The sequence below is a fragment of the Pelodiscus sinensis genome, chromosome 5 (genome assembly GCF_049634645.1).
Source record: "Pelodiscus sinensis isolate JC-2024 chromosome 5, ASM4963464v1, whole genome shotgun sequence".
Classification (NCBI taxonomy): Eukaryota; Metazoa; Chordata; order Testudines; family Trionychidae; genus Pelodiscus; species Pelodiscus sinensis.
The window spans coordinates 69,522,226-69,546,711 of NC_134715.1; positions in this window are offsets into that span (position 1 = coordinate 69,522,226).

Consider the following 24,486-nt stretch of genomic DNA (forward strand, 5'->3'; position numbering starts at 1 on the left):
GGGCACCTCATTTAGCAATTAAAATGTTGACAGAGGTACCGGGGGGCGATGCACCTTCCCAAGTGCTACCCGAGTCACATATGCTAATAATAAAGTACAGCAATGCATTTAAGCACTAGCAAATATTTCTATTGAGTCACCAAGGAGAGGTCTTACTCTCTAAGAAGTTGTGGACTTCAATTGTTTTAAATAAACAATTCTGGTGACTGATGAAATAAAGTCTGAAGGATTTCACCTATTGTTCTATATTTCCTCCATCTTTTTGTCTCTGTTTGACTCCAACTCTATTTTTCTTATAGAAATCAACCCAAAAAGCTTATCTGACAGAATTAATTTTTAAATCAGTGCTACATTTTTTTTAGAAGACAAAAAAATCTGGTGCCTTTTTGCATCAACAGTTCATGTCTTACAGCAGAAAATATAGTTTCAATCTCTTGGGCAAAAAGGGGTGTACACAAGGGTTTAAAAAAGTACATTGGGATTTGTAAAAAGTGCACTGATCTTTCAGAAGTGTGGTTACTAGTATCATCACATGACCTGTGGAATTTTAAATACATACTTAAAAGTTTCCAATGATACTGCCTAATCAACAATGACATTTTGAATTTTTTGTGCTGAGTTGCCTGAGAATGTCGTGGTTTTCAGGTGGTGATTTTCATTTGAGAAGATGTCAATTCTGGCACAAAAGGAATGGCAAACAAATATCAGAAAAGAAAGGTGAAACAGAACTGGGGAATACCACATTTTTTTCCTTCATGAATACTGAACCTTGTAATGAGGATGTACTCCCTAGCAACTTGATACCAACAAGACTATTCTGCAACATCTGTAATTGGCTAACTGATTTCTACAGATTTTTTTTTTAAGCAATGGGCTTGTAAATCCTACTTCTGGTTTGGTTGTGATAGAAATATTAGCCTATCTCCTTCTATGCACTTGTCAACCACTTCCAATTGCTTTACAAAGAATAATGGAATGTTAGAACTGGAGGGATCTAGCTACATTTTATCTAGATAATTTTGTTTGTCCACAGCCAATTCATAGTTTGGGTTCTCCATTTCTATATGGAGAGCTCTCTAAGTTAGATACACCAGTTGTAGTTCACTGTTAGAAGATGTATGGTCTTTCATTGTTTTTCCTGTTGTTTGTGTATCCAAAACTAAAGTCAGGGTCACTTTGGTTTTGTCCATGTAAAAGAGATGCATGTACGAAGTTCTCACAAATCAAATCCACATCTGTCTGAACTATCTCTAATTAAGAGCGCTCTCAACTAAGTACTTAAGGAGAATATCAGAACTAATATTATAATATGCTTTTGTTCTCTGATGTATATGTGGATAAGGAAAATTTGTTTATAAATGGAGTACATTAAAAGAATAAAATGATTGCATCTCACAATTTATGGTGAAGAAATATGGGCTTGACTGTGGAGTTACCACAAATTCTGAGTATGGTGTAATGTATAGTTGTGCTGCCTCAAGAACTGGCTTAGGAATAAATTCTGACTCATGGGTATGGCCAGGGGTGAAAGTTAACTTATATTTCTTACACATACTGTAGTATTACAACTGCCTTCCCACTTGGGGGAGGACTTGTGGGGGGAGGTTTGGCGATACAACAGTACATGTAAGAAATGTAAGTGTGGGAGGGAGGGATGCTCATTGGAGGATTCAGGTGTGGGGGTGCGGGAGTTAGGGCAGGGGGCTTGGGACAGGGATGTGGGAGTCAAGGTAGGAGTGTATGAGGGGCTCAGGGCGAGGAGTATGAGGAGGGGCTGTGGGTCAGGGGAGTCAGGGCAGGGAACTGTGGATGCAGGGATGAGTGTGGGGGTACAGAGCACCATTCCAGGAAAGGGGGAGAGAACTGCAGCTACATTCATCCTGTCAGTATGGTGTTTGCTGTGACCTGGGAGTGAGGTCAACGTGCTGCAAAGCCAACTGCATTCCTCTCACTCCCGGTTGCCTAGGGGAGGAGGAAAGGAATACAGCAGATTCTGCAGCACTTTGCCCTTGCTCGCCACTCACAGCAAACAGGAAAAAAACCCCACACACAGAGCAACCAGTAAGTGCAGCTGCAGCCTCTTGATCTCCCCAAATGGTGACAGGGAAGAGGAGGATCAGGGCTCAGGCAGTCCCAGATGGGGTAGGCGGCTCCTGCCCCTCTAACTTACGTTGGTGGGTACCCCCAACCAGCCACTCTAACCTGCCTTGGCTGCCTGCTTCTTGTGTGGCAGCTTACCAGGAGTCAGGGTGGGAAAGCCCTGCCCCTCTCTCTGTAGCTGAATGCTCCAGCTGGCCAGTTTCTTGCCAGAGCGCCGCACCAGGACACATCAGCTTACTTTCACCTTTAGGTATGGCCAAGTTTCCTGCAGACCCATAAAGTTTATTTAAAGTCACCAGTTCTGTGCTGTTGTTTGGCTCTAAACTACTCCTCAATGTCCTCTACGAGCCCAGTAAACAGTGGAAATGTAGATAATGCTGCTAGATGTATTGATTTCCTGTGGTTTAGCAAACTTTCTGCTTCAGCACCTGTCAGGTCCCAAGCATGCTGGACTAGAGAAGTTCAACCAGTAATAGCAGCTCTACAGAGGAAGTGTTTTCCTCTGGGCTATGACTTGCTATAATACCTGTACAGGTGCCTTAGGCAAGTAACCTTACTTTATGAAAGCAGTGAAAATATGGATTGTCACTATGCACAGATACTAGAGTGATGTACATAGATTGTACTTTTAGATATATTACCTTTGCCATACATTCTCCTATGAGTCTCAGATAAATTTTGTAACAGTAAACCATGTTGATTATTTTGTTAAAGAAAATGATCATTTAGATTTTTCAGTCCATGAAGTTTCTTCTCTCCAGACTGATTTCTTTAATGAAACTTTAATTTGGGAGACAAAGGTGGCTTCCAGGCCAGCCTTTTTTGCTCTTGGAAGTCCTTTATATTTTTTCTTTCTGCAGAGGATAGAACTGGTTGGCTGACATGATAAATATTACTTAGAACAAGAAATATCAGGTTGTGTTGCTGCAAACCATTTTTCTCATTTGTATTAATTCTTTTAACCACGTGAAGTCCATTAGTACAAATTGTTACTTTGTCTTTCATACTGCAGGTTTCTAGATGAATGATAAAAGCCCAGTGAGTATACATAAGCATTTAGATTTTGCTTTACCCTTTAGCTTTCATTCCTTCTCTGTTTACTTCTCTTTTATATTTCTTCTGGTCTCTGTGGATTTCAGAATCAATTTATTGGAAAATTATACAGCTATGGGGTGGGTGGGTGGGTGGGTGTGTGTGTGTTTGTGTGTGTGTGCATACTAGAAACTAATTGAAACAAACACAGTTAGCATGTTAGCAAACCAGGAAATTATATTTGTAGAGATCCTGTAAATTGCATCTTCCTTTTAGTTGGCAGCATGTATATGAATGCAGAATCAATCTAAACAAAAGAATAAATGTTTTTAAAATATAAGGCATAAGGAAGGAATGTTTTTCTTTTTCTGTGCCATATTGTCACGGTGACAATTAAAGTGTCATATTAATGAAAGTTGTGCAACAAGAAATGAGCAACCAATTTTCTGGTAAATAATTAAAGAAACACAAAATTGTTGTAAAAGTAGTCCACTTCTACAATAATTATTTCATCTGAAACAAAAATGCAGATCTTTCTAAATGAATGTTAAAAGAAAACTACTTGCATAAGTCTTCATTATTTTCACACGGGTAGTAGCTTCAGTCACTCATTTATATGAGGTAAAATTTTATCACAAACTTCATTTTGACTGGTGCTACAGCCAGTCTTAGGATGAAAAAGAAACTTTAGCCCTTTTATGAATTTCAGTCCTCCCTGAATAACCTCCCTCTGGGGGGTGGGAAGAACTTCCAGTTAGAGCTGCTACTGGAAGAAAGTGGATCTCTCCTCCTCCTTTGTTACTTTAGCCTTGAGGAGCAGAAAGGATTTTTCAGATTTGATGAGTAAAGGGAGCAGCCAACTTTGCACAGGACAGGAGGAAAAGCAGAGAGCGCCCAGCACCTCTTCCTCTTCCCCCCTACTCTGAACAAGGAATCACCCCTATTCCATCTGGGCAATGAAAGGCTTGTGAAGGGACAGAGAATGGTAAAGAAACTACTGCAATTGTGCCCCAGGCATGGGGGCAGGTGAAGAACCCTTGGAGGTGCAGGGGAAATGGAGGAATAGAGGTGACCCTGGAGGCTATCAGGGGCATAACTAAATGCTGTGCTGAGGGTCAGGTAGATGTCAAGAACAAGGTTGATGCGTATTTGGGGATGCATAATTAACTGCTGGTTGAGGGATGAGCAAATATAAGGCTGGGGGACATAGACAGGGGCTATGTCTAGGCTGGCAAGTTTTTCCGCAAAAGCAAGTGCTTTTGCGGAAAAACTTGCCAGCTGTCTACACTGTCCATTTGAATTTCCGCAAGAACACTGATGATCTAATGTAAGAAATCAGTGCTTCTTGCAGAAATACTATGCTGCTCCCATTCAGGCAAAAGTCCTTTTGCACAAAAGCTTTTGCGCAAAAGTGCCAGTGTAGAGAGCTCAGATTTGTTTTGCGCAAAAAAGCCCCGATCGTGAAAATAGCGATCGGGGCTTTCTTGTGCAAAACCGTGTCTAGATTGGCATGGACACTTTTCCGCAAGAAGTGCTTTTGCAGAAAAGCGTCCGTGCCAATCTAGACGCTCTTCTCCACAAATGCTTTTAACAGAAAATTTTCAGTTAAAAGCATTTGTGGAAAATCATGCCAGTCTAGACGTAGCCATTGTATTTTAGCATTTGAAAAGAAGCTCTGAACCATCAGGCAGGGAATCAGGGCTCCTTCAGTGAGAGCTGGAATCTCCTTAATGAATCCTTTTGGGAGACTTTAACTGTCATACAGTGGGAGTCAACAGGGGAAATTTGAAAATCAAAGTGTAGACTGAAAAAGCACGTAATCATTTAAAAAAAACTTGTCATGTTTTTGGGTCTGATTCAAGCATTCTGAACTTTTGGACCTGCCAATGCTAGTAAACTGACTTAGATTGGCCATGTTCTCCTGAAACTGACTTATTAGGTCATTGAACTCAAAAGCTGAGATGCTCAGATAAAAATTATGATTTGATCTATCAACCCTTACTAGATAGAGCACTATCGCTAACATTTATAGATTACTCATAACCAAATGAACTACTTGTCTGAATAAGTATGTGAGGGAGATATGTGGGAGTAGGTTATGTTTAAATTTTGATTTTTAATAAAAATAGTGGGTTAAACTATAGTAATTGTAGGGACCTGATTTGGCTTACTCATAAACATACTCTCATGCTCAGGTACTCTTAAGCAGAGGACTAATACAAGGTCTATGGACTTAAATGTTCTAAAATTAGGATTTTAGTGATGGACAGGCCTGGTATGACCTGCCTCAATATGGGGCATATGTGAACAAAGCTACGTTTTCATTTCCGAAGATTGACCGTCCATTTGTTCTTCACTTATGCTCAATGTACTGGCTATTCCCCACTTAAAGAGTATCTTTCAAAGAAATAAATAGGCCAAAGTGGGACATCCAGGTGTTACCCGCACAAATTTCTCTATCCCTTCCACACTTTAGGGATACCCATCCTTACCCAATTCCTAGGGCCCAGGGTGTAACTTCCTGCAGGTTTACAGAATCTTTTGCTACTGAAAGAGCCTTACACAGTGATATTCTTATTCTCTATTTACTGGCAATTCCTAGGCAAACAGAATACACATGCTGAGCATACAGTGTCATACTCACCAATCCTGGTAAAGGCAGGCAGACTTCTCCCATTGACCAGACAAGGTCAGTCTCTCTGGATCATAGCTGCTGCACATCATGGTTGTGCAGAGGAGTTCTGGCAGCTCTAGTCTTAGGCTATGTCTTGGAGGTGAGTTTTTCTTCTAGGTCTTCCCTCCTTCTTCTTCTTGGTATTCCTTTCTTCCTTTCCCATTTCCTTCTTCTCTTTTCTTTTCCCCTTTTCCTCCTCCTTCCTGCTTTCTTGGACCCCATAGGGAAACTTGAGTCCTGCTTAACTATGCCTTAACCAATTATTTGAGTATAATTTTACTAACCAAACATAACATACTGTAACAGAATTACCTAACCATTCATCCCCCACCACCTTAGTTGGTTTACACCTAGCAAAATCAATTATCCAGAAGAAAGGAACAGTTAAAACCCAGACAGAGATCACCCAGCCAAACAATAGGAAAGTGAGGTCAGTAATCATAGAATGGGGATTCCACAACCACAACTATTGGTAAACAGTTTCTTGCCAGACAAAACACTGTTAACTAAGTTTTCTCTACCCATCTTGATATCTGTATCTTTATCTGGTGACAGTGGGTGCTATTAGGACAGGATCCTTCTCTCAGCCTAGTGTGACACTATTTTAATGCAATTTAGATGGAACGTGAGTATGTGACCCCAGGCTTTACAGCTAATGGCTGCTGCTCTTCAGTCTGGCTGCAGAGGCAGGATTTAATTTAGGCCTTCCAATATGGCTGCAGAAAAACCATATTGTTACACAGGTATAATCTCACAATTGGACATCAGCATTTATAACCAGCACTTCCAGGACTGAAGAATGATGTAAAAACATGAGGTCTCACTAGCATAAAGGATGCCCAGATGAATTGTGTTCTTCGTTTGGTGTAGCAAAGGTAGTCCTTTGGATCAGTATTGATTGTGATTCCCAAAGTATGGAATTATTCTTTAATTTAATCTTTGTAGCTAAAATAACTTTGGAAGTTTATTCTCATGATAAAATTTGTGACATAATCATGTAAAATGGAACCTTACAAAATGTATTTGCTAAAATGAGAAATTTTGTTTCACTATAGTATTGGAGTAACTGGTATTTTTTAAATGTTTAAGGCTTCCTAGCAAAAGCACATAAGGGTTTGATATATTACAGAGAACAATAAAATGCTGTGAAATAAATTAATCTCCATAGTGGTAATACCACCAGCCTCATCTCCAGAAAACTCTCTACTCAGTGTTTATAAAGAGAGAGATTTATTTTAGAAGGCATGATTCTTATTGTTTGTGGATGCTATGCTATTTTGCTATGTACTTTAACTATAGTACTCCTGCATTTCAGGAGTGAACTGAATTATTACACACATCTAGAAGTCACCAAACCTCTACATGGCTAAGCAGGAAAAGCCCCCCTAATCACTCTCTAAATTCCATGAATTTAATTAAATTGCCCTGTATTTTTTTATTAGGTTCTTCATCAGCACACACTCTATAAAATGTACCCTGTTGTTAAAAGATGAATCCTTACTTCAGATAACAGTAGAAAGCTTTATCAATTGTCTCTCTTAAATAAAAAGGAAGATAATTTGCACAGCTTGAGACTCTTAATCTTTTCCCACACAGCAGTAAATAGCAATATTTTAGATTTATGCAGGATTGTTAAAAGGGTGATAGACTACCTGTTCTCATGACCTGCTGATGTCACTTTGGGACACCTCAGAAAATCACATACTTTGCTTTCTTCTTTCCAAGAGTTAAGTTTATAAATATAGAATTAATTATGGTAAATAGAAAATGTCATTCCTCCTAATTTGTCTGTATATGTGGGGGAGGAGGGAGAGAGAAAAAAAGAGAAAATCAGGTAAAAATTATTTCTTCTCATGGTATAATACTCTAACTCAAAATAAAGTATGTAACTCATGAGTCACTTCACTCCAGAGTTTGTGACTGAATATTATATTCCATGAAAATTTTTTATGTTTCATTATTTGTTTAAAAATGGTCAAAAGAAAAGAGCATTGCCAGTATATAACTGCTAAGTAGTCTGCTCTGCATTCTTTTCACAAACAAAATTCCTTGAGCTAATGATGCCCAAGAAATGCAAGATCAGGCATGTAAGGAAGTTGAATTTACGTATCCTGGAATCATTATTGCTGAAGCATTTTGAAATCTGTCACATACCAAGAGTGATTATTATTTTTTGTTTTTATTATGGTGATAATTTGGGGACTCTATGTACAGTTTATTAATTCAGTCTGATACTGTGGATTTCCTGTATTTATCAAATTACACTAACCTGACAAAGTGCAGATTATATTTGCTGCAGTTTTTCATCTTGGACTGTGGTTCCAAGAAGTGGTGACACAGGGTTAACACAGAGCCATTAAACTGGGATAGTCTTTGTGGAGGAAAAATCAAATAACTCCAATTGTGTCTAAGGGGGGGACATTGGAGGAAATCAAAACTCTCTAAAAGAAAACTGCTGTAAGGGTTAAAAGTTTTCCAGACCTTTCTCCCTGTATCAGAGTGAAATCATCTTAACTCTAATCAAGACCCTTACAATGCCTATCTCAAGTTCATGGATAGTCCTAGTCTGTCACAATTTGTCATGTAAACCCTTATCTTTGTCACAGTTTGCCTTGTAGACTCCTCCACTCAAGTTCTCATGTGCCTTTGTTCTGTAAAACTTACTTCTAGCACTCCTGGTGTGAACAGAAAGGTCTCAGAGTACTTCTGCTGAGACTTTGATATGTTAAGGAAAACAATCAACAACTAAACTGTCTGAGCATACTGTATTAAGGATCCCTGAACCTGTCTCAGGGCTGCTGCTGCTGCTGCTGCTGCTGCTCACTCTGGTAGCTGTCAGCCTGCGTGCATGCATAATAAAGTTTTCCTTCTAGATTTCTCTCCTGCCTCACTGTTTTGACCTCCAGCATTGGACCCTTTTGGGCGCTCTGTACCCCAGGGGAGCGAGATTTCCCCGACATCTTCTATTCAAATGGAAGTCCCCTTGGACAAAGTAAGTAGGTGGTTAAAGAGTTAGTTTTGCCAGATGGCCTTAGCAATGGATTACCTGATGAAACTGATCACGGGTCACATGACTAAAAGGGCAGGCATGACTAGTCTCTTGCATGACTCTAGTTCTCTCTCTGAGGAGCTTGCTGTAGGGCCCTGATGAGACAGGGGAGGACCCTACCTAATTGAACACAGATTCGCTCACCCTTTCTTTGGGGGTTTGAGGGTATGTCTACACTACCCTGCTAGTTCAAACTAGCGGGGGTAATGTAGTCATCCGCAACTGCAAATGAAGCCCGGGATTTGAATTTCCCGTGCTTCATTTGCATGAAGCCGGCCGGCGCCATTTTTAAATGCCGGCGAGTTCGAACCCCGTGCTGCGCGGCTACACGCGGCACGGAGTAGCTAGTTCGGATTAGGCTTCTAATCCAAACTAGCTATACTCCTCGTGGAATGAGGAAATTGTACTATGGCAACTCAGATCTCAGAAGCAGGTGCTAGAATGAGAGTTTTTACCTCAAGGATGTACCTAGGGAGCCTCTCTCCATGAATCATCACTTTGTAGTGGTAGAGAGGTTTGTGTGTTCCAGTGACCCCTGAGAGCAATGCTGCTTGGCGTCATATACTCCCTTAGGGTTTCCCATGGCAAAACGGTTAAGGGAAAGGTTTCAGATAAAGTGTGATCCAAGAAGTTCTTAATGGCAGAGCCCATGGAGGATTACTGCACAATGGAGTAGAAACAGTTGTGTAACATTACAGAGGCTGTGAAGGTGGGGCTACAGTAGATGGAGGATCTTCAATCGTAGTGTCTATGCCATTGTTTTCAAGCCCTCTCTCAGGGACAATGTAGTGGCTGTTGTGCACTAATCTCCCCACTGGAAAAGAAGTCCCGCACAGGCATCTTCCAGTTTTGGGGGAAATAACATCTGCACAAGTCAAAAGTCTGGTGGCAATCGACAAGTGGCAACAGGAACAGGACAGTGAGATCCAGAAGTTCCTAATCACAGACCAACAGACAGGTGGTGGGCATGTGATTCAGTCATCTTGCTCAAGTACTGAGACAGGTTGAGCATCTCAGCTGCTGCTCCCATGACTGAGCAGTCCTCTTTATGACCCACATGAGGAGGGGGCTAGAAAAAGGGCCATAAAAATAATCTTGCCACTTTTCCTCCTGGCTGGATAGCCACATCCAGCTATCACCACCCCAGCGGTCATGGATCGTATGTATCCTGATGGACAACTCAGACTGTGACCAACCAGAATGATGTACAGCTATCTTTGCTCATGAATTGAATTGGTTGAACATCGATATTGCTGCCTTGTCTGAAACTAGAAGAGCTGATGAAAGACAAGTGAAAGAGGAGAAAGGAGGATATACCTACTTCTGGAAGGGAAAATCTTTCGATTAACCTCAATTATATGGAGTAGGCTTTGCTATTAAGAACAAGCTCATAAAGTGCCTTTTTGAGCTGCCAGTAGGCATCAATGAACAACTTATGACACTCTGAAGCTCACCAAAAACCAACAAGTAACTATGGAGACAATGACCATCTGTCAGCAACTTCACTGGACTGGTCACATTGTTCAGATGCCAGATGCCACCTCCCTAAACAGCTGAAAGAAGTATACCATACCGTTGGAAGACAACTGAAGTGCTGTGTCTACATTGGCCCCTATTCCATAATAGGGATGCTAATGTAGCACTTTGGAATAGGCAAATCTGTGGGGGATTTAAATATCCCCCGCGGCATTTGCATTAACATGGCTGCCGCTTTTTTCCGGCTTGTAGATAAGCTGGAGAAAAGCGCCAGTCTGGACGCGATCCTCCGGAAAAGAGCTTATTTTCCGGAGGATCACGTCCAGACTGGCGCTTTTCTCCGGCTTATCTACAAGCCGGAAAAAAGCGGCAGCCATGTTAATGCAAATGCCGCAGGGGATATTTAAATCCCCCGCGGATTTGCCTATTCCAAAGTGCTACATTAGCATCCCTATTATGGAATAGGGGCCAATGTAGACACAGCCAAGTAGTATAAGGACTTGCTAAAGGATAACTTAAAGAAGTGCAACAAATTCTAATGTTGGGTTTTGGCTAAAATGGATTGGCTGCAAGTAGTTTCTCCAGAATTTATTATAAATGCTTGTTCTTCTTGACTACTTTGGCCAAGTGTCTGATGAATTTTTCTATATTAGACCATTCACAGAGCCTTATCATTTGTGAATCTAACTTTTCACTGCTTAAAACAAGTGTTATGACTGTGATGTCTTTATTGGAAAGGCATTATCAGTGTTTTGATTAACTATGCACCTTGTTTAAAGTGAAAGTTAATTAATTTTCTTTTGCCCGTTTTAATAAAAATATATTATGCTATATGTACTCCAAACTTCGATAGGATTTCTATCTGAAATGAGGAATGAAAAAGATATGAGTTAGCCTATGAACTTTGGATGTGAGGGAGGCTTTAGTTTCGCTTTTCTTTGAATTCAAGTCAGCACTTTCCGGATCATCAGTCATCTTCTGTTGTTTTTTTAAGTCAGATTCAGGTATCCATTTTTTACAGTGCTAAACCTTGTTTGTGCATTTTGATATGGCTAAGTGTAGATTTTTTTTTCTTCAGCAGTGAAGAATTGTCACGGGTTTCTGGAACTGGCTTTCCTGGCTTCCATTTACACAGAGGGTATGCAGGATAGTTGCCTATGTGTTTTGCCTTTGAAGGTAATTGAAAATGCAAAACAGTCCACCAAAAATGTACAGAATGTTTATATTCTGAAACTCAGCCTTCTGCCTTGGCCTCTGAAAAAAGACAGAAAGGGTGAGAGTAAGTCACTAGTTAGCAGTCTCAAACTTCAGAATTAGTTTAGAGGAACAGGAGCCAGGGAGTTGTTGGGAAAGTGTTTTGGGGGAAGTGTGTTTTGAAAATTAAGAGTACAGGAATCTTCACTTCATCAAGAAAAAATAAGACAAGACTTTCATTTCTCCTTGTCCCTGACTTACAATACCCAACAGAGGGAAATCAGTTTGAGAGAATTTTTTTTTCTCCAGTGTCTTGGAGTCAGAAGGAGGTTAGATAGGGCATTATATTCTCCCTCTTGCCCAAGGATCTAAGGTAATGGAACCAGTAAGAGATGGGATCCGTAGGAGGGAAACTACACTCAAAGACTTCTTTCATCTTCAGCTTTCACTCTACTTGAAAAGCAGCACACGCAGAGCAAGCTGCAGGTTGCTGCTGACATCAGCAACAGAAAAGAACTGGTATGTGCCTGAAATGGAAAGGTTGAAGTTCTGCCTCTAACTGCAAGATTAACGGTATTAAAATACATTTGAAATTAGGCAAAACCGTCTGTAATAACTGGTTTAGCAATCAATCAACTTTCCATTAAGACTAAATTACAAATACATTTTTTGTATTTTGAACATTTTGTTTGCAAGCACTAAGTACTTTCATGCCTGTCATATTCCATAGTAACTTGCACTTCCACCAGTAGTGAATTATTTTATATTTCATTTCTCTTTGTTTATAGAATTTTGTGTCCCAGTACTTGAGATAAGCCTCTTGTCTCAATGACTTAAGATTAGATTTAACTTCTGACCTGATGCAACATGGATGTAACTTGTGTTCTAAGGAAGATACAAAGGACATTCAAGTTCAAGGTATATTTAAACCTACATTCGTGCAGATTTGTTGCGACAAGCATGCTTCAAATACAGAGTAATTAAGGAAAGCAGCACAATGAAAACCCTACAGGCATTTACTGTTGCTCACAGAGTTTACTGGTTTTCATTATCTGATTTTAATGTATTTTCAGTATATTTTATGAACCAGCAATAACTTCAGGAAAAACTGAAATCTTTCCATTTGCTTGACTACAGAGATATTTGGGATGCAATTAGGCATGCTACATTAATAGTGTAATGGGCTGAAAACAGGCAGGTTTATTTATAAAAAATAATTTCTGGCAATAATATATTTCTGATCCACTTTCATGTCTCTTCTATAGTTTTCTAATGATAGCTGCAAATGTTACAATAATATGACATATACATGATGTAGTGTTCCTGTGATGATTTCAGCTTCATTACAGAAGTTCAAAATAGGGATTGTCTCTTAATGCCACTGCTGTGCAGCCTCTTGTTCCATCTGTTACAAGTTAGAGTGTTTTAAAATGAAAAATGATCAGTTTGAATAATAAGCATCATGTGTGTAACGCTTAAGGCATACTGGATTGGACAAATGTGCTTGTGTTTCTTCCATCCCTGGAACTCTTGTGCAGGAATGTAAAACGGGAAGGCCACCAACCATGTCAACAATGCATACCATCCATCCCAGGGGAAGTGTATATGGGTATGATAGGCTTCCATGGGACAGCCAGCCAACCATGTAGGTGGAATGAGAGGAGCAGAGTTGTCCATACATAGAACATCCTGTCTCAAACGGCATACACATGAGAAACTGGGAAGTTATTGCTCTCCTAATGAAGGCAGGCAAAAGTCTGGGAAGGGAAAAATGTAAGATGTAGCGAAACATTTAGACCTAAGAAAAGGTGTATGGAGTGAATGGGAAGTACTCAGGGTCATGGGGACAACTTTTTTCCATTCTGTTACTACTCAAACTATGTCTTTTGATATTGGTTCATGGGAAGATGTTTAGATACAAACATTTCTGACCTTGTTTTACGTTGTTTTCTGCATGCGTGCACCTCTCACATCGATATTTTAAAAATGTTCCCTGTAAATCTGAACTAATATGATTAATAGCAAAGCATGAAAACCAAAAGAGAAACACACAGATGTTCAACTTACTAAGCATTTATGTAAACAACTTTTTGTTTCCTCTCTAATTTTGCATTAGCTCTTGGCTCTCTCTCAAAGCCATCCTTTCTGAACCTTCTCTAAACTGCTACTTAAGAACTTTTGGCTTCCCATCTGTTCCTCAAATATCTTATATTCCTCCTTTACTATTACAGCTGCCTCTGGGCCCATTCACTCATGCCTGCTGTTAAACTTGTTTCTTATGTTGTTGACTGATATTAATTCTGAAGTACTTGGATGAAAGGCATTATAGAAGTGAAAAAATAATTGCAATCTAGGCCCATCAATGGGGTGGGGGTAGGGAGAAGGAAAAGAGGTAATTGCCCTGGGAGACCCAATGATTCAAAGGGATCCAGGGCTCATTGCCACTGCTACTGTGGCAGCGGCAGCAGTTGGTGCTCTAGGTCCTTTAAATGGCCACTGGAGTGCTGTTCTTCATGTTCAGTGAGCAGGGGGAGGGAAGGAGTGGGGCCCAGCTCCATGTTCCGGATGGCACTGCGTGCTGACTACCCTGGTCCTGCCTGTTCTGTCCTCGGCCCACCTTGTCTGGAGACTCGCAAAAGCTGTTGGCCCTGCTGTTGCCATCATAATAGCTTGCACCTATATAAAAAAAACCTTTAGAATTGTTAATAAATGTATCCTCATGACATACTTTGAAAAGCACGCAAGACATATTACCCATGTTTTACAGATAATAAAGAGGAACTTTCGAAAGAAGGCGTTCTTCCTCGTAAATTGAGGTTTACCGCCATCGAAAGAAAAGCCGCGTTCTTTCGAATTAATTTCGAAAGAACGTGGCTTGAGTCTGGACGCAGGGGAAGTTTTTTCGGGAAAAGGCTACTTTTCCCGAAAAAAAACCCTGAGTCTGGACACAGCCTTGAAAAGTTTCAGAAGACTGGAAGAAAGGAACCACCATGCCAGTTTTTAGAAAGGGTAAATAGAATCTCCCAGAGAACCTTAGACCTGTCAGCTTCCCATCAATTCCAGGAAATAGAGCAGAGCACAATTCAATACATTAATTGATCACTGACAAATTAAAGGAAAGCAATATAAATAATGCAAATCAACAAAGGTTTATGGAAAATAGATTCTGTCAAATTAACTTGGTGTGATTACAAGTTTGGTTGATAAGAGTAATAACATTGATTAAATATACTGAATGTTTGACTTGGAACCGAACAATATTGTGGTTCAAAATAAAGGAAGATTTATATTTTACATAAAATATAAAAGCTAGCTATGGAAAAGCTCTCAAAATGTATTTGGAAATAGGGACTTGACATTGAAAAAGTATCTTTTAGAGGGGGCCTGCAGAGATTAGTTCTTGGCCCTGTACTATTGAATATTTTGGTCAGTGATCAGTAAGAAAATATAAAATCATTACTGATAAAGTTTGCAGATGACACGCATATTGGGGAAAGTAGTGAAGAGGAAAGTTCACTGAAACTGAGGGATCTCTAGCAGTTGGTACACTGCACACCAGGAAACAATGTGTTTTAGCACCACTAAATATAACATAGACATCTAAGAACAAAGAATGTAGGTCATACTTCTGAAAAAGCTTTTTGGAGGGGGTGGAGGAGGGAGAGAGAATGTGAATATCAGCTCCAAGTGATGAGATGTGGCAAAAAGAGTTTTTGCAAACCTGAGATTTATAAATATGGAAATCTTGAATAGAAGCAGAGAGGTTATTTTACCTCTGTATTTGGCATTGGTGTGACTGTAGCTGTAATCCTGTGTCTCTTTGTGATGGCCACAATTCAAGAAGGAAGCTGATTAAACTGAAGAAGAGCCACAAGAAAGGATTAGAAAACCTGTCCTTCAGTATTAGATGGAGCTTTTTGAGTCTATCTAAATTAAACAAGGGAAAGTCAGCGATGACTTGATTACAGCCTATAAATATCTATGTGGACAATAAATGTTTGATAATGGGATCTTCAGTCTAGCAGAGAAAGGTACAACATGAACCGAAATCTAAAAGTTGAAGCTAGACCAATTCAGATTGAGAATAAGGCTTAGATTTTTAACAGTGAGGATAATTAACAATTGGAACAATTTATGAAGAGATGTAGTGGATTTTCCATCTCTAAACATTTTAAAAACAAGATTAAATGATTTTCTAAAAAGATATTCTCCAACAATTACTTGGGGGAGGTTGAAGCAAAATGCAGGACAATGTAGCACTTTAAAGACTAACAAGATGGTTTATTAGATGATGAGCTTTCGTGGGCCAGACCCACTTCCTCAGATCTATGTCCTGTGTTTTACAACCGGTCAGATTAGAAGATCAAATGATCCCTTCTGGCCTTGGAATCTAAGAACAACATTGAATCACTGAATCTGGATCTCATTTCTTTTGAAGTTTTTCAAGTGAGCACATGCATCTCCAAAGCTACTAGTTTGATTTTAATGTTTACATAAATAAGCGAGTTCTGTGTAGATCCACTTGAAAGAAACAATCATAACAGAATTTCCTACACAAATATGTTCCCCATGCCTTCAAATCATGAGTAATTTAATCAGCAAAGGAAAACGGCATGATATTTAGAAAATGTTTAAACAAACATTTCTGGCCTCTGTTTTCCAGCTGCTGCAATTTTCTCCATGAAATAGAAAATTATATACTGCTTAAAGTACCGCATGACACAGATTGAAGGCATATCCTTGTTCTCGGGTGGTGATATCAGTTAATCATACGATTTCTGGCTAAAATATGTTCCCATAATAATTGATGGTTGTTAATTATGCTGGAGAATAGCTGTGTAGATTGGCGGCATTAATATTTCTAGTTAGTTTTCCTTGAGGACAATCTTAGTAGTTTCTGTAACAACTCAGAACCCACCATCCATTTATTCTGCAAGGGTTTGATGCAGCAGTCTCTAATTATATAAAATGCCCACTGGAGTCCATGGGGTTTTTGCCTGAATAAGGACCATAAGATTAGTCCTTAAGGCTATTAGTCTGTTAAATTACTGTTAAGTTAATTTAAACAATTTTCTAAGGATTGTACCCTGCTAAATATTAGTGTTATAATGTGATAAAACCAGGAGCAACTATTTTTGATAAATGTCACTCCCATCATAAATTTGTGTTTGATTCATATTTTGTGGCCAATAAAAGACTACATTTATTGAATCTGTCCAAAGGTTCAATCTGAAACATTTTTTTAAAATATTATTTTTTCCAATTTTCTCTGGATTTTCACTATAAGTGTATTGCTTTTCATTACTCTTACCCCATAACACTGCTCCAGCTTTGTCTCTGAAATGCCTAACCTCTGGCCAGTGTATCTAACTTGACAGCTCCTTTTAGAGTTATTGCCACCAACCAGCATCAATATATTCAGCTGTAGGGGTTGCTATACGTGCCAAATTATCTGTTCCATTTTCAAAACAATTGAATGCACTCCACCTTCATAGCCCAAGGCCTGAGAATAAGTGTGTCTCTGAAAAATCCAACCTCTTACATAGCAGCTAAACATGTCAGGTATAGAAGAGAACTCAGTAATTACCTTATTAAAATGTGCCAAAATGAATGTAAAATGATGCAAGAATAACGTGTGTAGTGATTTTTTCTGTTTTAAAACACGTTAAAACTTAAAACAATGAATGCTCATGTAGATTGTATCATGAGCTTTTCATCTGAAGAAGTGAAAGCTCATGATACCATCAAATTTTTTTTGTTGGTCTCTAAGGTGCTGCAGGACCATTTGTTGTTTTTTTAAGATTTTTAAGTTAGAGATTAACTACCCCTCTGACACTTTTAAAATGTGTACTCCAGTCTATTATTTATATGAAGTACACACATTCCAAACACCACGTATATGTATATATTAGCAAATTTACTCATGCTACAATTTAAGTGAAACAGGTTTCCTTAACAGAGTTGTGTTTTTTTATATACAAAGAGCACACATTTACTTTCATCCAGAATTATCTCTTTTTTATAGGGGGAGAATAACTAAACAATAAAGAATAAAAGTAAAGCAGAGTGCCTAATAAGCTGTATTTGAGCATACAGCAGCAATCTCTGCAGCTTTCCATTTAGAGGTGCAGTGCACAGAAAGTAAATCACAAGAAGACAGGAGCAACACACAGCAGTCAAAACTAAACACAATTTACATTGAATCAACTTTTCTAGTTCCCTACAGTAAAGAAAATTGAATAATTAGTTTTCTCCAGTAGCTAACTGACATCTTCTAAGTACTCATAGCTGTGAAACAAATATTTTTAAGGCTATGCCTAGACTGCAGAGTTAATACTCTGCCACGTCCAGGGAATGTGTCTGGTTTTTCGGAACAGTTTCTGAAAAAGCAGGTGTGCTCTTTCAGCATCCCTGAATTCCTCATAAAATGTTCCGAAAAAGGAAGTATTTCTGACATTTGGCCCCATATAAATGGGCCAAATGTCAGAAGAGCCTCTTCCAAAAAAAGCAAGTGGAAAAAGACACACAAACTGAAGTTCACAATTTCCATTTCTTTTTCTGAAAAAACCCCAGCAGTGTAGACATAGCCTAAGAGTGTCGGCCAGATCCTCAGAAGATATAGACTGGTCTGATTCCAGTGACATCATGGGAGCTGTGCCAGTTTAAACCAACTGAGGCTCTGACCCAGGTGAGAATCACTTTGTTTTATTTTTCCCATCTGCTATTTTAGATTGATTAATTTATTTTGTCAAATGAGGAAACAATTAGATGTAAAACAAAGCGTCAAAATAAACTTACAAAAAGTAAGAGCCCAGCCTTATAAAGACATGCCCAATATCTATAAAGCAAACACATTACAAATAGGCGGTCTCTACGGGTCTGATTCAATGAACGTTGAGAAAAGGGGAGTATGTCTACTGATTCCTTTGACTTTGGATCAGCCATTCAGTTCTACAAAGCGGAGTCACATGAGGCACAATTTATTAGGCTTTTGTTAAATCCCATGTGCATGTGTCTGTAAACTAGGGATGAAAATCAGACAGACTGGAAAGTTAATGAAGAAAAGCTACTGATCGCAACATAAATTTGTGTTCTATCTCTAACAGATCCTGTTGTGTTTTAGAAACCAATATGACAATCACATTTTATTTATCCTGTATGATATGACAGGAGGATTCATGTTGACCTTTAGATTAGACTCGTTTCTACAAATCTTGATGTTCTGAATTTTTAAACATGTTTTAAAAACATCTATTTGAGCTCATAGCAACATCAACATGAAAATAGTGATTAAAATTTGATATCTATTCTTCATCCTTCCATTGACTTGACTTTCTATAGCTGCCATTTACAAAAATAGAGCAAATCTAATGTTAAATGTCAGTCTGCAAAATAAATGGCAAAAGGAAAATTATTTTTGCATCTCCTCTTCCATTCCTTCCTTTGTATTCTCAGCAGAAAAACTGTTATATCAAATTCTTCATATCATTTTTTTCAGCTGCATTTTTGTTTCATTCCTGCTGATTGCACAATTTAATGTAAAACAATGTATAAAACTTTTATTGCTTTTTCCTATCCTTTACATATCTTTTATTCACATTTTGCAATACCTGCTAAGTTATTGTTTTGCTTTTTACATCTGTATGTGTCTTCTCTGTCATTACATTAAATGAAGTGACAGGCTGTTGAGAGTAGTAGAAAGTGAAAAGAAAAAGAAAGCTTTGATATATTGTGATATTTTACTGCTACGAAATGAAGACTCACTTATGCACTTTTTTTCAAATTTCAATATTTGAAAATGTCTGAAGAGTGAGGGTAAAATATGTGGTATCACTGTGGGGAATATGTCCTTAAACAAGTGTCATGTACCTCTCCATTTTAATCGTGTTGCTTTTGTTTTGTAACTGGGAATGCCATTCTGGTACCAAGTAGAAAAGAACTAGCTGATAATATTTCAATTATGCAGGTTATAAGAAATACCAGACTGTCTGGATCCCACTATAAGTGAGAAAATCAAGTCTCAGACTTATTTCCCTGAATAAACAGCATATTGGAGAGAGAATATAAGAATTGACACAAGAATGTAGTTGTTGATAAAAAGACTCCATCCACATATCGGTGTGAAATAACATAGGAAAAAAGATTTCACACTCAACTGCAAATATCTGAACACTATGCCACTGTCTTGCAGGCTAAGGCCATATCTATACTTACATTGGACATAAGTTTTGCTGGCATAAGCACTGGTCATTGAGTTGGTTTTGTCATATCAAGGAGAGAGCCTTTACAACAGCTCAGCTCTATTGGTATGTTGCCGTAAGCTTGTAAGTGTCAGTGTGGTCTAAGATGAGCAGGTGTTTGTAGGGGAGCATATTTTAAAACTCTAAATAGGGAGGGCTTGAAGATTAAAGGTATCATTCTCTCTAATATTCATTTGTTTAGAGTCAACCAAGTATTTCTCCTTTTCTCCTTTTCTGTTGTTGGTTTTTTTTCTATTCCTGAGATAGGAATGAAAAAAATCATAGTTTTCAAGCACAGACTCTTCGGATCAGGGCACTCTCCAAAGAGTTGATTTTTGCATCTGTTGAATGTTTGAATGCAGTGTGTATTGTGCTGACAGTGATTGATATGAAAAGGAAGGCATCTAGGAAGATGAAAACACATGAGAATTTTATGATGAAATCTTGTCAGTGCTAGAGGCAGAAAATGTTGAGGATGTGATGAAGGACAAGTTGAGGAGAAGATATGAAGGAAAGCAAGCAGAGAAGACAAGTAAAGGTAGGAATTACTGGTTCAGGTGAAGAAAACATACAGTAGCACAGTTATGACCATCAATATGAATTAAAAATCAGTTACTTTTGTCAAAGTCTTAGTTTCCCATCTTCTATCTTACTGAAAGATTTGCAGGAATGTCTTTACATTTTGTGGTGAGGGTGTGAGAGCAACATCTACCCATTGTCTTTGCCAAAGGAGTCGGATTTGAGAAAAGCTATGCCTGTTCCACTGACAAAGAATCCTTAAGAAGACTTGTTGTCACTGACCTACCTACTTTTTAATTACCTTCCGGTAGATTGAAGGATAAAGAGGTTTTTAAAGATAAGCTCCCCCCCCTTGAATATTCACCTAAAAGTGCCTATCTCTAACCATTTTCTGCACTGCTTACACACACACAGCAACCACACTAACTAGCAAACCATGGCTCTAATATTATAAGGGATTCCTGGTATTCATTAAACTATATTGTTAGTCTTTAAAGTGCTATATGACTTCTTTTTTTGTTTTATTAGGTGACGAGCTTTCATGGGGCAGACCCATTTCTTCAGATCCTATTCTGAAAGTGAATTGGCATGACCAGGGCTCAACATGGCGAGTAGATTACACCCCAGAAGAGCCAGCGTGGAGCGATCTGCGCATGCGCAGAACAATCTGCGCATACGCAGAGCGCAGAACCGCGCAGCTGGCAAGACCATTATATAAAAGAGGGATACAATGAAAAAAGTAAACAAATTACAAACGCATCAGCTACGTAGAACAGAAGGTGGGGGCGAAGGAACAAGGAAGGAGGAAATTGTTTATTGTAACAGTCAATTAAGTGGCTAATCTGGAGTTACTACAAATATCAAAAGGTGGAAAGGCAGTCTTTGTAATGTGTAAGGTAATTATCATCTATATTAAGGCCCATTCACAGTGTGTCGAATTTTAGCATAAAACAATGGTATTCACTGTTACATGACTGGCATATTGTCCACAGGACCCTGAGACATAGGTGCAGGAAGTATGGATGTGAGGCGGGGGGAGGGGGGGAAGAGTGTAGTACTCCTACGATTTGAGCCTTATGTCCTGGCCATTGGGTCCATGGCCCTGCTGCCAGAGGTTCCAACTGTCACCCCTGCTACTACCTGGAGTCTAAGTATATGACAAGATCCAATAGATGGATACAGACAGATAATGACAGGCAAGAAAATGAGACAATATTTGTCAGTGTGGTAGACACTTGGAAACCAGCCTAACCACTGCCAAGTTTTTTTGTGATCTGAGAATGCGGTAGCAGTCCAAGGAGGATAATGAATTAGTTTTCATTCCAAGGAGGTTTATGGGATACTTCTCCCAAGAATGAGGGCAGCATAAAAGGAAAGCAAAAAAAAAAAAAAAAAGGTGCTTGTATGAAATTTTAATGAGTGACAGAGTCTGACTAGAAGCAGGAGTCAGTAACTTGGTGAGAGATGATAGGTATAATAGGGGTAGGTGGTGATGAGAGGATATTTTTTTCCTCCTGAGAAATAATTTAGAAGACAATGATAACCACATGTGTATTGAAACAAGGAGGTAAATATCTTGTATCCCCATTGCTCAGTGTAGGATTGGTTCCTTTAAAGCATATTTAATGCTCACCATTTGAGGAATAAAAAGTTAAATTTAATTATCTTACAAACTTCATCTCAGGAAAGTGTGTTTCAGAAAGTTCTAAACTAGAAGGTTAAAGCTTCTTGGTGAGGTATTGTGGCTCCCTTTTTTCTAGACCGTTAATCTTTTTTTTATTGATCTCTGAACTTTTTTCAGGTTCTCCACATCTTTTCTGAAATATGGCACCCAAACTGGACAATACTTAAGCTGATGCCTAATCAAACTTACTAAAATAATTGGCATCAGAGTTGTTACAACAACTCCTTACCATTGTGTTACAGAGTATAAACATATGTATTCACAGATTCAAACACATGATTTTTTTTCTATGACTCTAGAAAAAGCACCTTACAACACAAGACTGCAGATTTTCTATTGGCAATATAATTTACTACAAACAGATGTCCACAATGTTGTTTATGGGATGTAATTTCATATCTTTCCTGGATTTAAGTCTAATGGAAAGAAATGTTGCTTAAAAAAAGAGTGAGCAAATGGAGACAGAGTCATTCCTTGTTGTACATTTTTTATGTGGGAACAGACTTAATAAGGAACTGCAGGAATAATTTAGCCCTTCTTATATGGATAGAAGTAGCCCCAAATGTTCATGTGGCTATAAGATGGGTTCTGTAGGATATTCCACTCCAGAGATGTCTACTGAAAATACTGAGCCTACAATTCATCTGTAAGAAGTGAATTGTGAGATAGTACTAGTGGGCCTCGTCCATGTTTCTACTCCAGAATTTCCTGTTCTGCAATGTCAGGATGAAGTTGGTGATCTGGCAACACCAAGAAGTACAGACTCTGCGCTTGATACTGTTGTGATTCCTTTGAGTCAATTATCCATAATCTCTTTTGGTAGGGGATGGCCTTTTTTGTTCTTTGTTTATATAGTGACTAACACAGTGGAGTTCTGGTCCATGTGTGGGCGTACATCTAAACTACATTCTTTTTTTGAAAGGAGATATGCAAATGTGGTGCTAATTTGCATATAATCTTCTGATCACTTTTTTGAAAGCAGTTTTTCCAAAAAGAAAGCAGTTTAGATGCAGTTCTTTAGGGGGAAAAAACCCATTTTCGAAAGAACCCTGCACACCTCATTTTTTGAGGAAGAAGGGTTCTTTCAAAAAAGGTGGGTTTTTTTGAAAGAACCGCATCTAAACTGCTTTCTTTAAAAAAAAAAAAAAAAGTTTCAAAAAAGCAATTGGAAGAAGATATGAAAATTAGCACTGAATTTGCACCAAAGGAGTCATAAATTAACTTTGACATGTAATTGTAGCATATTGGTGTGTGTTTATATAGTGGAAGTTTTGACAGTAGTGAATTTGTGACATTTTTGTAATTTACATTAGGAAGTGAGGAGTATGCATGGCATAGTTGTTTCCCTACATCTAACAACTGAGACCTTCAGTGATGTTCACCTCGTTCTGTATTTTTGAAACCAGAGTAGTAGAGTGTATTTGTAAAAAAAAGACTTTGCTAAGTATGTACAAACATGCTAACAAAGTATTGTCTTCATTTTATTATCGTTATTAACAAGGTGAGAGGCACAAGAAGTTAATCTGATAAAGGTATGAATACCTGAAATAGGATTGATAACAGGAGCTTTGCAGCATTTCCATTGGCGCTTTTATAGTCTACAAAATCAGTTCTCTCCAGTACCCAGGATGAGCTTTAGTAGTGGTTTGAAACACATTCCACCTGGGATACCATTATCGAAGTGACACTCAGAGGTGCAATTATGCTTCAGGCTTATCTGTCTCTCTCATAAAAGCCACTACTTACGCTTGTCCCATTAAATTTAAAGCAACATCTGTCTGCTGGTCTTCCCATGCTTACATGTCAACATTATTAATAACTTCTCTGCCTCAGTCTTTTTAGTGATGTTTTTGTCAGAAGGGAAGTGAAATTTTAAAGCTCTCCATTTGGTTAGGGGAACAATGTATTGAAAACTCTCCAGTCCCTAACCTCATGTTGGACATTATAAATGTTTGATTTTTGGCAAAAGCAGCTCTTGCCCTATGGGCCGCAGGGCCATCTGTAACGTTACTTTCCTCTTTGTGTACAGTAGTTTAATTATTTAAAAATATAGCTTATAACGAATTACTTGGCACATTTCAACATCAGAAATATGAAAAGTCATTCTTTAGAACAGAGTGGACCTTTTATCACATCTTTTATATTTCTTTTACTGTGTTTTTTCCTCAAAATGGGATCTTAATTTAACACCTCATCTGATCCTGTGAATTCTAGTTTTCCCTTCAACTTCATAGGATCAAATTAATCTCTGGTACAATTACACTGAAGAAAATGAAAGACAGTCAGACCTGAGCTCTTGCAACACACAGACCTCTCCCCAAAATGGATGAGCACAGTTAAGGCCTGTGGGTGCACTATAAAAACCTGCCCCCCAGGCAAGACAGGGGAGGAGAAGAGGGACAGACTGGAGGACAGGGACTGACTGAGTGAAGGCAACCACTGCAGGCTGTGAACCGAAGGGGCTTTTGTCCAAAATGCCAGGAAGGAGGTACCAAGGGAGCGGTTGGTAAAGTGGCCC